Source organism: Pithys albifrons, chromosome 5, assembly GCF_047495875.1.
Source record: "Pithys albifrons albifrons isolate INPA30051 chromosome 5, PitAlb_v1, whole genome shotgun sequence".
NCBI classification, from domain to species: domain Eukaryota; kingdom Metazoa; phylum Chordata; class Aves; order Passeriformes; family Thamnophilidae; genus Pithys; species Pithys albifrons.
In genome coordinates, this window is record NC_092462.1 from 22,820,611 (window position 1) to 22,838,022 (window position 17,412).

The window sequence follows — 17,412 nt, forward strand, 5'->3', positions numbered from 1 at the left end:
ATGCCTGTGTAGATGGTAATAACTGCAAAGGAGGTTGCTGAAGTTTAATTGGTATTTCTACTATTGTCCATTGAAATAGACAAAGTACATTTATCTTACTGCTGCTGACACACAAAGATCATTTGCAAGAGCCACTGACTCAAGATATAGTGTCACCACTAATAGAATAAAGCAGCTGATACTTGGGCATATTTTTAATAGCTTTCCTCAAAATCTGTAGGCATCTTCAATTTCATTAGTTATTCTAGAGTTCTGACTCTCCAATAAAGTTTATAGAGGCAGATCAGGATTTTCAAAAACAAAGTTTGAGGCAGGGTGAGCACATTCACTGATTCCTCTGACAAAAGGCCATTTGCTCTCTTCAGGCAAGTTTCAGTATTTGGTAATAGTAAGACCCTGTAAAGAACAAAACACTAGTTAATGAGGTCTGTGTTTCATTTCTCTGTCTTTATGTGGCACCCCATGGATCTAAACATTTTGATATATTATTAAACATATAAAACTGACAGCAGAATTCAAGCTCGGTAATTATAAAACACTCCCTTATCTCTACACAGCTCTAAGTATGTAGTAGGATAAACACTTAAGGGAATGTTTCATCTTCAACAGAACAGACAATTTAATTTTAGTCTTGTATGATATATCTTCCTACCTGTGGAGTACCAAAATGCTTTACAGAACAGTCAAGTAAATAGCAAAGTGAATATATGGACAAACAGCAACCTGTATCATGCTCAGCAAAGGTAAATCACAGTTTCACTCCACAAAGTGGATGAAATCCTTCTTGTTAGTGAAAAGAAAAAACTTGTGGATTTCAGTTCTGTTTGGTTGTTTTTGTGCTATTTCTCTTGCTTACAGCATGGAACAGTTTGAATTCTTTGCATAGAGTTTGAAACAAAGATGCAAGGAACATAAAAGACTAAGAGCTTGATAGCTGGCTATGTTGCAATACAGTGCTAGACTTATAGAACCTATAAAGGTAACAATTTAAAATATACAATAAATGAAATAATAGAAACCTTTACCACATTTATCAGTGTAAAAAAAAAAGCATTGATGAGGCATGTTGTGCACCATTACTTACTGTGTTCTTTCTTCAGAGACTGGCAGGTTCCTGTGTAAGTTTCAATCCCTTTAAAGCATAAATGAATATTCACCTTCCATCTCATCAGCTGCAAAGAGAAAAAAAAGGGAAGCACAGTGCTTGAGACAGTCCAAATAGGACTACCATTGATTGAGAAACTGGTATGGTCATGAATCTTCATGCTTAGGGAAGAGATTTGTAGCAATGAAATACACTGAGAGGGAGGTGAGACCAACCTCAAATGTATTCATGCAGGTGGAGGTACCACAAGTTGGAGGGAAAGTCATAAACTTCTAAAATCTACAGTCTAAACTCTGGATTGGCTAAAAAGGTGTAATTTCAGAATGACTTGTTACGTTTATATAAGAATGTGCCACAAACTGTACGAGAAGGGAAAACAGTGCTCCTAGCAGATTTGTTGGATATTGAGAACCGCAGTTTACAAATGCAGCTCTGCGAGTTGAGCAAGTGCAGATGGGCAGCACAGTGCAGTCTGTGGGTTGTGTTATTGCTGTCGTGTAGTTGCTGCTATGAAACAGCAAAAATACACAAGCCTATCTTCAAAACTAAGACTTTGCAAATGAGCTGGCATGAAAATTCTCATTAACAACCTGGTTATTCTCCATGTGCCATTCTCAGGGAAAAATATTCTTTTTGGTAAATTAACAGAAGAACCAAACTTAGCATCCTTACCACACAAATACTTTTTACTGATATATTTCTCAAGACTCTTTGTTCTGAAGGAACTCAGATGAGTTGAGAGCTTAGTTCACAGTGACTTTCAGGGGGCACCTGAAATACAGGGCTTGATTATTACTGAACTGTTATACCTATGTAACTGATGAAATGGATTTTTTCATACCTTGGTTAAGCCAAGCCTTACTTTAAAGTTATTGAATTTCATGTTATTTTTCTTTGAAACCACACAAATAACTACATTGTTTTATTTGGCTGTGTTATGATATCTTAAACTACCTCCCCTGCTGGACATGCATGAGCAGCATGCCATAGGAGAGGAAAAAAAAAACAAGAATAAGAAACAAAGATTTTTATCTGTATTTCAGATATAGATTGTAACTCTCCTTTTGAAATATAGCACAAAAGTGAAATAAGAAACTGCTAACACAGTATTGCTTTATTTTGGTAGTGGCCTCAGTGTAACACCCCATATACTAGATCTGTAGTCGTCTGCACTGTAGTGTTTTCATTGCTGTTCAGCATCTGATGGGCAATTATGTAGCAGTCCTAAAACTGTGATGGAAAAATGATCTAAGCTTCATAGAAAATTTCAAATGGGGTCACTCTTCTGTGTCAGGCTGTCTAAATTTTTTGTGATTTGCGTTGTTTGTCTAGAAGTCACTGTGCATATTTTTACAAAGATTCGCTGGATATGAGTAAATAAAAATTGACTTGAGGGGTTAAGAGTTAAAACTAATGAAAAATTATTGATAAGGTAATTTTATGTGGGAGTTTCTATCTACTCAGCACTATTTGAAATATCTTTTCATGTAATAAGCAAATTGCTCATACTTTTAAAACAGATAAAGGGAAAAAGTTGGAGCCTCTAGAAGGAAGATAGTATCTCACCTGGCAACTCAGAAATGTGTCATGTCATGCTTCTTACTCCTTGAAGTAGAATCACCTACTCTGCTTGTGACTGTTTAAAAAGCTACTGCTGTTCACTTAGAGGATAAGGATATGAAAATATAGTTAATTATGAACCAGAACTTGATACATGCTGGCACCAGGAACACTGCTCTGCTTCTAGGACAGGTCTTGTAAAATTACATAGCTTGGCTTTAAATTCCAAGATCTCAATTTGTGATTTTAGGTGCCCTGCTAAAATACCTAGAGATGGATGGTGAGGAGTCTCATGTCTTTCATAATGCCTATTCTGTCATTCTGTAAGATCACTGCTCATTTTGACATCTTAAAATCTACTGAGTCAATAAAAACTGCACACCACTGTCCAGTGCTATAAATATTTGCAACAACTTTCTTTCTTCTGGAGTTGTTTCTCTCCTATACAGAATTTCTAAGCTGATATGTGTTTTTTATGATTTCTGCAAATACCTACAGTGGAAGAAACTGGGGTCACAATACCTGTTTCTATTTCATGCTACATCATATATGAACACAAACTGTTGTTTAAGGCAAAACATAAAATGATTCATTTTAGTAACAGAAACTGTATTATTTCTTTGGACATTGTTTTTTGTCAATACTCAGTTTTCCAACAAATTCTCAGCATCCACAGGTTGACTTTTCCTTGTGGGCATCAACTAGACAGCATTGCACAGTATGAGAGGCAAAACAGCAATTTAAAGCCGTAGAAATAAAATATGAGATAACATGCAATCATGCTGGTGATATATGGAATGATGGTGCTGACAGAATGTGCCATTTCTGAACCACTCTTGGGAGAAAAAAAAGCTTTTTTTTTTCTCCCCTCTTCTTTATACTACCTACTGTGTTCATGGTAATATGAACTTCTCCACAGGATAAATTACTAGAAACCCAGTTTCACTACATTAATTTTTAAAATGTTTATTGTTCCTTTTTGAAATGAAATATATGTCTCAGGTTATATCTCAGCCTTTCTGTACTGGCAGTCAGATCCTGGCATATAACCTCTATAGCGTTACTGTTATATCTATTAATCAATTATGTATTTTTAAAAGCGTTTAATACATTAATTCTTTATTTCTCATCAAGATCTCCTTCAGAAATTTCCTGGAGTGCTAATTGTGTAAGCACCTCAGCAATAACAGTGACACTAAACAGTAATTAATACTGCATAAGAGGCCAGATTATTTGGTATTATTTCTTCTTGATTCTGAGTTTTCTAAATATTTTATAATTTTTATCTTTGCAATGTTTGAATTAATCTGTTTCCTGTATTCTGTATTGCATCCTGTATAAAACTGTACTTTCTTCCAAGAAGTTCAGTGAATTTTAGGTAGGTAAGAAATATTGTTGCTTTTATCTATTAAATTAAGGTGTAAAGAAAGGTTTGTGATTTTTTTTTTAGTTGCTGTTTTAAATCCTAAAAATAAGATAAATCGGCATTTTTAAAATGTATGCATTTAGGATGAAAAGTCCTGAATTATTGAAGGTGACCCTTCCTGACATCCCTAGATTTATAAATGGAGCCATCTTGCCCTTGGCTTTTGTGGAGTTTCACAATAAATGTGTTTTCTAATAAAAGCAAGTATAGAAGTTAGAGGGAAGTTCCTGTTGTCCTATCAAAAGAACAAAGCTGGTGGCAGATAAAAATCTGGGCAAATGCAAACCCTCCCCTTCAATAATTAGATAGTAGGAATAGTTTGAAAACAACTTCACAAGAAATAGGATCACTGAAGAGTTCCTACCTGCTCTTACTTTGAATTTTGTTTAGGAAAGTTGTTTTCAGTATGATGTAGGATGACTTTCAGCACAACCACTACTGTAATTTGAAGTGAAACAATCACTAAAATGTAGCAGAAGACATCCATCTTTAAAGCTTCTAGCACGTGTGAGGGGAAGCATATGCCAATAGGAATTGAAAATGGATGCTAAGTAGCAAACATAGCAATAAAAATATGCTACAAAAGCTGAGGGTTGTGTTTTGGGGGTTTTTTAGTACAGAAAGAAATCACATTGGTTCAAAATCAATACTTATTGCTGCTGGATTCACATGACTAATTTCTTGTAGTGAACTGTACACTCTTAATCATGAGTCTAAATGCCTCACTGCCAAAAGTATGCACATGATGGGTGCTGTGTGGCTTAACAGCAGTTGCATTTTAAGATTTGCAAATGACTATGTACTTAAGAGAAAAGGTGACCTCTTGCAATTATTCTTCTTGATTATAAAAGCACTGTCTGCCAGGTAGAGTCCAGAATTGTGCTTTTATGTGCTGGCCTGTTCTTTCCATAAACTATTCATTGCTTGCCATTATATTGACATGGGTTTAGAATTCAATGGCATCAAAGAAGAATGCCACTTTAACCTGAATTTTTTGCTTTATGTCTTGTAAACTGGGTTAGAAAACAAGTGCATATTCTTTTTTGAAATGCATGTTAATATACACAAGTATGACAGTCTCAAATTACTGTCTTTAAGTCATGACATTCTCATTAGTTTTTTAGTGTATATACCTCATAACATCACTGGGGAATATGTTTGTTGAGTGGTATCTCTTATCTAGCTTTTTTTAATAGATTGCTTTGGCAGTTGTATTTCTTTGCCAAAAAAATTTATTGAACTAATAAAAAACTGAGGAAACTATTTCATGTTCTAATTAAATTCTCTGAATACTCAATTTCAAAAAGTTGTATCCTGGTAAGATTTCCTATTAAACTCTCAAGCAATTCCTGCTATCTATGAAGTAATTCTTACCATGTTAAGGAAAGCAGAGAAGCATGGTCTTCAGTTAGTGCACACCACTGTGCTTTTGTTACTTCAAAGTATGGGGTTAGTTCACCACACCTATAGGTGTGCTCTAGTGGCAAACGAAGTGCTTTGCACTAAACTGCCGCTGCCTTGCAGGGAACAAAGCAAAGCTATCAAGAGGTTCAGACAAGTATTGACAACTGCCTGCATAAACTGCATGTTCCATCTGTGCACTAGAAGTAAAAACTTACACCATTTCCTGACAGAAATTTTGTAACCTCGTACACATGAGGTTATACCTGTGCAACTGCTTATTGCTTTTTCTGGATAGCTGTGAGGAGTGAAGGGCACTGGACTCTTTAACTTTTTCCCTCTCAGATGTGTAGTAGGATGTGTGTACGTATAGTTACATATACACACATACCTAATACATAATCAACTGAAACCAACGTCATTACTGCAAAGGTCCAATGTTTCTTGTTGAAAACAAACCATAAATCAAATAATTTTACCATTTTATGTTTTTGGATGATAGTATTTGCAACATATCATCCTTCGGACTTTTGTCCTCCCAGTCCACAGAAGTTTTTGGCTGAGGTGATTTCTTTTCCACCTGGCTTTTTGCTTCTAAATGTGTTCTAGATTACTTGTTTGTTCATGGTTGTGAATGAGATGCTGCAAGAGAAAGGGAATATGAAAGGCAAAAGCTAAAATAAAAAGACCAGCAGAAATCTTAACTCTGTTAGCAGTCTGTAAACACTTTGTTGAATGTAGTTATGCTTCTGAAATACTGTTTTGCTATAGTACATAGGTCATAGAATAATTACTAAGGAAATTCAGTCAAAAAAAATGAGGTTTTTTTAATTATTAATTTAGTCTGATTGTGAATTGTGCTTATATTCTCAGGTCTTTTATAAGAGCTGAAAGATCATTGTGTTACAATGTTCCATGGTGCATTTGCAAGAGCAGTATAGCAATGGCAAAATGTTGGTGGGCAAGATACTTAAGACAGCTTCTTCCAGTGTGGTAAAATGCCAGGCATCCTTCATTAACCTGCTTAGTCTTTGACACTTGACTGTAGTGGGGACCTCAAAACTGGGCAACAGTGACAGGGTCTCTGAGATGGTGAAATAATTTCTTTTGATCTGCTGTCTTTCTTGTGTGCTTTACTGTAGCCTTTCTTTCTTGTTCTCAAATCTTTTTGCTGGAGTTTTTTTCAGTAAGTAAATACTATTTTTCCACCTAAGCTAATGGCTTTGGATAGAACAGTCAGAATTAATCTCTGATTATCCTTATGCAATTCAAATACACAGACCATTGCAGACTTGCTGCTAATAAAACAGAAAACTCTTTTTCATGAGTCTAGGATCAGCTCACTCAGAGGACTCCTCCTGCTGCACACACAGGAGCCCAGGTTTCTACATCCTCTGACACAGTCCTCTAAATAACATAATCTATTAGAATTTTGCTCTGACCCTACAGGCTCACTCCTGCTATTTCCTTGTATATATCTCCAGAAGCTGTGACACTGTGTCATCACACGCCCTCCAATTGTGTGCCTTCTGCACACCAGTGCAGCCCATACTCGTGCCTCCAGCAACTCACCGTACCTTTTGTCCTTCAACTTTCGTTCTGTTGTGCCTACACCCATGCTTTGATCTTTTATGTTTTTTTTATGTTTGTCACCCTCAGAACCTGACCATCAAATTCCACATCCTTTCTACTGCTGTGCATCCTATCTGCCATGGTAACCAGCCCAGGACAGGCTTCTGCACTTTGTAGTAAGTGCTGAGTAGACTATTAATGGTCAGTTTGATTTTTATTTAACATAGGTAAGAGTGAGTGATTGGGCGGTTAACAGGAGGCAGCTGAAGAGTGCCGGGACACTGCAAGGTGGGTTCCTCTTCAGGCTGCCTTGCCCAGGCAGTGGATCAGGCAGCCACTCCTGCTGGGCACAGGAGCCATCTGAACTTCACTGCTCCTCTGCTGCAGGGAAAACCATCATATGAGCAGTGACTGAACTGGTACCAGCCTGCTGGGCCTCTGCTTCTAACTCCTGTCATTGGCCTGATGGGTGACCTTGGCTAAATCTCTTAATCTGCATCTGTGTTGCTTTTCCTCTGTGTGAAATCTGGGTAATATTATCAAATTGCTCGGAAAGCACTCTTAAGACCTAGTCATAAGTAGACAATATAAGAGTTAGTTCTTTCTATTTCATCCAGCTGGCGGCCAGTCACCAGTGGTGTTCCCCAGGGGTCTGTATTGGGTCCAGTCCTGTTTAACATCTTTATTGATGATTTAGATGAGGGGATTGAGTCCATCATCAGCAAATTTGCTGATGACACCAAGTTGGGAGGGAGTGTCGACCTGCTGGAAGGCAGGAGGGCTCTGCAGAGGGATCTGGATAGACTTGAGAGATGGGCTGATTCCAATGGGATGAAGTTCAACAAGGCCAAGTGCCGGGTCCTGCACTTTGGCCACAACAACCCCCTGCAGCGCTACAGGCTGGGCACAGAGTGGCTGGAGAGCAGCCAGGCAGAAAAGGACCTTGGAGTACTAATTGACAGGAAGCTCAACATGAGTCAACAGTGTGCCCAGGTGGCCAAGAAGGCCAATGGGATCCTGTCCTGTATCAAAAATAGCGTGGCCAGCAGGACCAGGGAAGTGATCCTTCCCCTGTACTCTGCATTGGTGAGGCCACACCTTGAGTACTGTGTTCAGTTCTGGGCCCCTCAGTTCAGAAAGGATATTGAGGTGCTGGAGCGGGTCCAGAGAAGAGCAACAAGGCTGGTGAAGGGACTGGAGCACAAGTCCTATGGGGAGAGGCTGAGGGAGCTGGGGTTGTTTAGCCTGGAGAAGAGGAGGCTCAGAGGTGACCTCATCACTGTCTATAACTACCTGAAGGGAAGTTATAGCCAGGTGGGGGCTGGTCTCTTCTCCCAGGCACTCAGCAATAGAACAAGGGGGCATGGGCTTAAGCTCTGCCAGGGGAAATTTAAGTTGGATATCAGAAAAAAATTTTTTACAGAGAGAGTAATCAGGCATTGGAATGGGCTGCCCGGAGAGGTGGTGGATTCACCATCCCTAGAGATCTTTAAATGCAGATTGGACGTGGCGCTGGGTGCCATGATCTAGTAAATGAGCTAGAGTTGGACCAAGGGTTGGACTCGATGATCTTGGAGGTCTTTTCCAACCCAATCGATTCTATGATTCTATGATTCTATGATTAATTTGCTTTCTTGTCAGTCATCATGTCTAACTTTGGGGCTCACTTTCTTCACTGTTACTCTGAAGTTTATTCCTGGTGTCTTGTATTTGTGTAGCTAAGCTATAACTTTGGATGTTAGTGCATACCCTGTGTCTAAATGTAAACTCATGCTTATTGCCTTTGCTTTTTAGCATAATCTGTCTTCAAGTGTTTATCTCCCTAAGGACTTTTATAAACTCTTTAGTTACTGAAGTTGCTATTTTTCACTATGAAATAGAGCAAGAGAACATAGAAATATTATGCTGAGTGTCTGCATGAATCTTAGAGTATGTCTTCATTTTGTTTTCTTCTGAACTTGCCCTCCAAGGTGATGAACAATCTTGTCTTGATGGTTTCAAATTAGCTGTTCATGTATTTAAGTGTTAATGAGGTAAATATGTGCTTTATCGGATTGGCTTCTGATGGACAAAACCCATTAAAATTTAGATCTTTTGCTACACTGAGATGAAATTCATTTCATACTGAAGATAATGACTGAACTCACCAGGGGCAGTATTTAAACACTTACAAAATTATAGATTTAACTTGACTCTAACCAACCTTCTGTGGGCATAGATGATAGTGTCAGGGTTTTTTTTGGTTTTGGGTTTTTTTTGGAGGGTGGAGGGGAGGATAGTTGGGGGGTTGTTTGGTGGTTCTTATTTTTGGAAGTCTGTTATCATCTGCAATTACCAAGGACATGCCTAAAATTTTTTTTCCATGAAATGATATTAATCTAGACACCTACCTTATATGCATAATTTTAGCCTAAAACTAGTTTTTACATCTTGTGGAAAAATAGAGGTCTGTAGCACAACTGCTGACACATCCTTAACTATAACATTGCTACTAGGCACTGCTATAATACAGTACATATTTCTTTGTGAAAGAACTGAAAGCTGCAATAATAAAGCTTAACTTTATAGTATCGAAATTCGCTGTGTTTGTACCTCCAGGGAGAAAAACAATTAGAGAAGACAATCTACCTAAATAGGCTGGGAAACTGAATTGCTCTGTCTATGCTTCATTACCCTCCCTCTTTCTCATCTCACACTTTCCACAAATAGCATGATTATGTTTACCTGACATCTTCATGCTTCCCTGCTGAGCAGGCTGAGGAAGCCTCGCAGCTGAGATCAGCAGTGCTTTCTATGTGGAACGACTTAGATTTTTTATTTAAAGAATCCAGTTCTTGAGCCATTTCAGCAAAAAACTTCAGAGTGCCCCTGAACTCTGGTAGGCAGCAGAATACATGAAGTGCCAATGGGTATATTTAAAAAAGCAATCCTTGGCAATAACAAGTGCTATTTTGGCAGACATTATGTTGATACATCCTTACTTGCTTGATTGAAAGGCATGGTCTAAGATTCTAAATGTAAACTTGTTGACCTCTGTAAGTGGCAGAAAGCCTGACAAATTTTTCTTGAATGTGTCTCTGAGCACCAAAACAAGAGTCAACCCAAAGAGTGGCACCAAAATAAAATGCCCTTTTATGGATAAAAGCCTTAATACAAAGGCAAAAGGTCTGGAATAAGGTATGCTGTAAATGTTACCAGAGGACTTTTTGTTGACAGCCTTGGAGAACTTAATCATGAATTCAGCAGAACAGCAACAAGACTTGGGAAATAGACAGGGTGCCCTTATTAGGAACAGGTATTTTATTTTTCAGACTTCTTAGGTAATGGAGAAGAATTCAGGACTTTCTTATTCTGGGTTGCCAAGTTATAAATCTGAATAACTAAACTAGAGATAATTGGACACAATTCCTCAAATTAGAAACCAATATTACATGTGAGAATTAATGACATTTCATTATGCATTACTGTCTACATTATTAAACTATGACTATATTAGTCTTAGCAGCAGCATACAAGTCTCTTTTTCTTGTAGCCTCTGGGATCTTTCTCTAAATCTACCTTTAATCTAATGCTGTCTGAGCAGCAGAATAACTGAACTTGAATTCATTTGCATTTTAGTTTGAAGCACTCCACTAGTCAAACAGTATTGTGAAATATGTAGATACCTGTCTATTGACATGTTAAATCAGAGTCTGTATAATGTAGGCTTAGTATCAGTAGCCTAAATGCCTGCTCCTACTCATGATTTCTAAACATTTGGAAAGACATTGACTGGAACAAAGTTTTGGTGCTTCTGCTTTTCTCTCTTTGTTTTACAATGTGCATGACCTGAACCTGCCCTTCAGGTGCCAAAATCATCTTCTGGTCTTAGAGTCCTCAATAACTGTAATTAAAGCTTTGTTTCATGTTTTCAAAATGTCATCAAATTGAAAGCGTGGAATTAATAGGCACCCTGGCTTTTCTACCCTTTAACTTGTACTTTCTCTTGCTTGTTACAGTTAAATGACTAGGCAGCTGTCCTGATCTTTCCTTAAAACATGGACTATATTAAATTGAAATCTGAAGGTTTGCTGGGGGTTTTTCTGTGGTTTTGGGTTTTTTAGAGGGTTGGGGGTTTTTATTTTTAGTTGGGTTTTTTAGACAAGCAGCAATGTCATGGATCCCATTTTCACAGTAGGGAAAGTCCTAAGCTGAGCTAGTTCAGATCAGAATTACTAACCTCAATGAAGGCAGGATTCCCTTTGACCGCCTGTGAACTCATGCTCCATGTCAAAGCTAAAACCTCCTCTAAAGGCACAATACATTGTTGATATTGCTGGCCAATAAAACTGGATATGTTAGCAGTCCTGCATTAATCATTTTAGGTGTCACATTGTTATTGGAAAAGTGTGCATAGAGAGGCAGATACCTTACAAATTCATATTCAAAGGACCCTAGAATTGATGCTCCTGATTTGTTTTAGGATAAACACTGTGGGACCTAGGCAACAGTCGTGGTCTTTTTTGACCTCATACAATAGTAATGACAGTGCGGTTTGCATCTCCAAAAACTCATAAGGAAAGATGTCTCAATAGACCTACAAATACCAGCAAGATATTTATTCATTTCATGTGCAATGACCAAAGCCAGGCTATTGACCTGCTGTGTGTTACAGCAATGGAGCTCAGGGTGGCTGTGGCAATACAATAAACTAATGTCACACAACTTGATCCCATTCAGTAACAATACTGGAGGTCTGAATGTTTTCTATTACTCTGATCTAGGCTCAGATCCCTCAGTCACTAATTCAAGTAAAGAATTTAACAGAAAATAGTATTATTGTATGTGTAACTTATACAAATAATCTTTAATACTTCTCTGTAAACAACACAGAGCAATTTAAGGGACCAGACTGTCAGCTGTGATTTGTATGTCTGTGGCTCCTCTATTCTTAGTGCTGCTATAAACAATAATAGCCAGTTATAGTTTCAAGAGGTTTTCATGCCAGCTAGCATTGCCTGGACTGCAGTGGCTCTTTGGACTTATGCCCTGTCTCCTGTCTACAGATTTTGCCTTCTAGTGCCAAGAAAGTATTGACAGGAGCCAGCATTGCCTTTCACAGATTACCCTAGATCTTGGGAACAAGCCACTTAAACAATTTTATTAGCCTTTCCTCTGGTTTCTTTCCTGTGCATTGCAGGTATACCAATGGGGAGTGTGGACTTACATTTTTTTTGTTCCTGGTGGAGGTTATTTCAAAAGTTATCACATTACTATCATTGGATTTGACAGCACGTAATTTATTGAAGCTTCTTGCTATCCAGTGAAGAATGTAGACTGCAGAGATCTTTTTACATAAATGGAGTTAACTTGTGTGAAACTTAACTCTCAGCTGGGCAAGGAGTAACCAGCAGAGAATCTACATCTTAAGGTGGGAGGGTGGGCATTATGTAAAGGTATGACCTAGCTCTGAAACAATGACCTCTAGAACTAGAAACCACATGGCCAGCTTCGGGGAGTGCTTTGTTGACCCAGTTAGTCCTGGCAGAAGGCAGCGCTGATGTAACCTCACTGCTTTTAGAAACCAACCTGACACTTTTGTGTAGTAAACTGCTCTGCCAAATGGCCATAGCAGGTCATTCAGAAGTAGATTGAAGATTTGTGTTACAGCACATTTCACAGCATTTGGTCTACCTGAGGAATCCTTCTCAAAGGCATGTACTGTGTGTTAAACGAGGGATTGGTTAGATGCAGTAGACATTTCTTGGGTTTTTTAATGCTATTAAAAAAAATGAGAAGGCAAAATGGGGGCAAGGGGAGAAGCGTACCTTGCCAGCCCTGTTGTTTGAGAAATAATAATAAATGAGTTCATTATTAATAACACAATAAAAAACCCTTCTGCACTAAATATATTGGGTCAGCTTTGTGATGAGTGTCAGTTTGCCTAGTTCCACTGATTAAAGTAAAAGTGCAGTGATTTACACCTGTGTTGACTCAGCACACTTGCCCTTGTAAGTGGCGTGTGATAAAATAGACAAATAAATAAAAGCACAAATCCTGTACTGTATAGATATTGCTTAAATAATTAATTATACCTGCAGGGATAGAGGTAAATACAAAGAAAACTGCTTGCCTTTTGAAATACTAGCTAAAGTCTTTTTTTTTTCTAGGTTCAGGTAACTTATATTTTCTTGCTATGTACTCTTCAAGAACTTATAAAGTGTAAAACTCTTTAAGGTTGCCCTTATTTATGCAGTAAAGCTGACATAATCCCATAGATCCAAACACTGTTCTCATCTTGGAGCAGTGAAACAAATATGGCCATGCAGCACATTAAACTGCAGTTTGTTCATTAAGTCAGAGAAAACTCTGTGCAGTTAAACCCCTGACCTGCTGCTTAATGCTGGCTCGCTGTTGTCAGCTTGCTCAGCTTGCTTTAGTGCTGTGATGGAACTGCACTTCAGCTGCATCACAAACGTGGGCCTTGCACCTGAATTATGCTGGACGGATGTTAAGTGCCATGTAGGCTTAATGTTAAATGGTTAGTGTTTATTGAATAGTGAAATAGAGATGGGGTTTAGATAAGAAAATTATCATGCTGCTTTTAGGTGCACCCCATTTTTAGAGACAAATGGCACAGCTAAAAGGAAGCTGATCATCCTATGGTGCTGCTAGGTGAGAAAAGCCATCCATTCAGAAAACAAAATGTTAATTTATGTCTTTGTAAAAACAATGGAAAATGCCTAAAATATCACTTCAAGAATTTGAGGTTCTGGGGTGGGTTGGGTTTTTTGGTTTTGGGGGTTTTTTGTTTGTTTGATTTTGGGGGGGGGGTTTGTTTGGGTTTTTTATTATTTATTTTTTATTTTTTGCATGCCTGAAGTGTTGATTAGCTTATTTGTGGTCTTTTTTTTCATTAAATATGTATTTTCATATTGAAATCTATAGTGCTTTATATATTCTCACTGTTAAACTGAGAAAAAAAATTCACTCTAAGATCCCACCCTGAAGAAGCCAAGTCATTGATCCTAACATTTGAAGGAGAGAAAAAGGAATAAAAAGCTTTTATTGTTGATATGCTCAAATTATTTTTGAGGGAATTAGAAGGTCTCTCTCTAAGTATAGGGATCTCATTGATTGCTCCATAGTTCTATAGGAATCAAGCATAGACAAATCAGACTTTACCAATATCATTAGAAATAAATCTCCAGTATGTTTTTTAGAGATACTTGACATGTCTTCAAAACCATATGCAGTCTCAGACCTGAGTGAATGACTTGCAACACTTATGTTTGACCAAGAGACTTTTTCCTGCCTTATGCTGAGGGGAAGGAATTCAGATGCTGTGAGCTCTAATAGATAAATAGATCCTGCCACATCCTCTCAAACAGTTACAGAAATGATGGGATAAAAGAAAACTTTGTCCTCCCGATAGTGGGAGAGAAGATGCAATATGTCAGTGGCATCATACATTAGCACAAATGAAATTCATGGCAAGGTGTTGTAATTCTTTATATTTGTGACTGTATTTTCTCTCAGCAGTTCTTGTATAGGTAGGTGGTTTCTAAGAAGTAAAATGTTTAAAATGGAATTTTAAACCTTCATGTAAAAGTTTAAGTACGTGCAGAATAGCAATGTATAAACTCTAAATTGGTATCATTTATATATCAGAACATAAAAGAGAGGATGTGAAAATGTATAGTTTAAGAGCTACCGCATTGGTTTAGACCAGCATTTTGTTCTCTAAAGGTGTCAGAAATATTCTGTGGCAGTGGAGCCCATAGTTGAATTATGGACTGTATGAGAAAACATTCCTTGGAATTTGTGTGAACGCCCTCTGCTTGTCACATTATGAATGAGCAAAGACCCACTCCATCTGTCATTCAGAAATCTGCAGTTTTCTCAACCTGGTCCTGGCTGAGATGTTTTAGACTGTTTTGACTACTTTCAGGTGGAGATGGATAAATACCTCTGATCATCTGCATGGTCGTTATTGTGCCTTTTCTAACTAAAGAAGTTCAAATATGCAAATTCAATGTGCAGGTACCTGCACAGCATGATTGCACTCTGCCTAGTTTCCAAGGTGAGCAAAAGCAATGCAGACAGGGTGCTGAGCTGAGGTTAGCTAAGCAGCTGAGCCTTAGTGCCTTGCTAACACCATTACACAGCCTTTGGCTTTGGGGTGGGTTGTAATAACTAGGAGGCACATGGGCAGAACTGCTCCCAGCTTTGTATCTGCCTGCTGTTGCTGTAGGCTGATGTTATCCACCATCAGATAAGTTATGAGCACAGAGTGCTGGGACAATTCCCTGTGTGAAAGTGGATTAAATGCAGTGAGATAAGAGTTCTTAAACTTAGAAAACTATTAGGCCCCTGATCCGGACTGTTGACATTGATAGGAAAGTATTCCAAGCATTGTCTTTTTGTCTTCCTCTGTTTCTTTCTCTAATGTTGTAAGGGCAGTACACTTAAATAATGGATGGGAAATCTCACCTCCATTTGAATAAAAGTATTTCATTGACTTGACTTTGGCTTGGATTCACCTGAGGATATTTAGTAACTTTTTTCCATATTCCCATTTATTAAGGAATTGCACTTTGCTGCATAACAAGGTCACTTAGCTGTAAAATGTATATGTTTCAAATACCAAATACATGTTACCTGTAAATAATTACAGGAAATTTGCATATTTTTCTAGAAGATCTGCCCTTTCCTCATCTGGTACTGTTGCTACCAGCATTTTTCTTAATTTTTGTTTATCTAACTTGCTCTCTAATAGGATTGCAGAAAAGCAGCTGGGAAAGTGGCCCCACTTAGCTGGCCCAGTAACCACTGAAGGAATGAAGCTTTGGGTGTAGGAAGCCTGTATCTTCACTTTAAATGTGGTTTCACTTCAAAATGGTGCAATATCCACAACATGGAAGACATTTTCCTCCTGCCAGGTGGTAATGATATTTCCATGTGCATAACATTCAGTAGAAGCCTTCCAGTCCTCAGAAAAAGAAGGCAAAGGCAAGGCAAGACAACAAAGATGAACAGATGGCTCAAGGATAAATGCTGTGAGGAAAGTCTGAGGATGACTGACTGTCAGGAAGCATTCATGGAACAAGAGTTCCTCCAGACTGCTGGACTCCAGTGGAGTAGCTGGGCTAGTAGCCTTCTGGAGGTGAGCTGAGCATGGCTGATAAAAATGCTTAACTAAACAGAGATATTTTGGTGTATTTTAATACAGGAATAGATTGTTAGCAATATCACCATGCAGAAGGAAGGAAATGAGGGCATTAAGGAAGTTTGACTCTAATAATTATAGAGATACAAATGAACCCATAACACCTACATCATTTGTATCTCTATTATTATTATAACTATAACAGTAGGTGACGACAAATGAACTGAATTTAGTGTAACTGTGAGAATATTTCCTGAAATCTGTAAAGTCTGTTGCAAACAAAGAGACTCTAGTATTCATGACAACTTATAGAGATATTAAAAGAAAACAGAAAGCTTACAAAAAGCATATAATAGAAAAGACATCTATGGTTTGTTTACATGCACAGATCTAATGAGAACTGCTCTAGGTCTAACTTGTGGAGGTAATTAAAACAGGAAGTGAAAGACACCTATGTGGAAAAAAAAAGTAATGACAAGGGAAAGGCTTGATATAACTCTAAAAACAAGTGAACTAGTTGTCTAGTATATCTTTGAGAATTATTAATGAGATCGTTGTAGCACATGAATGCAGGGATGGATTGGGAAATTAACCCTGCTAAGTCAAAAGCACAACTGCAAAACCTGACTTCATCCAAATCATGGGAACCCTACATAATCTTCATTCTAGAACTGGGACAGAAGTACATAAAATCACAAATATTGCTCCCTTTCTTCCCAGCCTTCCTCTTTGGATTTTGATCTGTGTAACACTTTTGTCACTGGGGCCTTCACTGGAGTTTTCTTTTACGAGTTGATCTATTTTCCTTTAACTGAAAAAGAGCAATGCCTATGGGTTATCCGAAATGCCTGTCTTCTTAACACCTCATGGCTTACACTTCAAGAGAATTTACAGGAAAAATAACCAACCTTCCTGAATTTTTCTTTGAAACCATATTGAATTTTGAAGCACCAACTAACAATAGGCTTTTGTAGAATTTTAGAGAAACACAATGCCTGTTTCTATAACTTTGTCCTTAGAAATACTATTTCAACCTAGATTCAGAGTTATGAAGCTTTTACCTATCCCCTCTCATTCTCAGCAATGTCCTGATCAATCTGAGCAAGGCTGACTTCTTTAAATCTCTGCTCTTTCCTTTCTCTGAGCTCTGTAACGATGCATTGTGATCCACTGTTCTGGAATGACTGCAGTCATACCCAT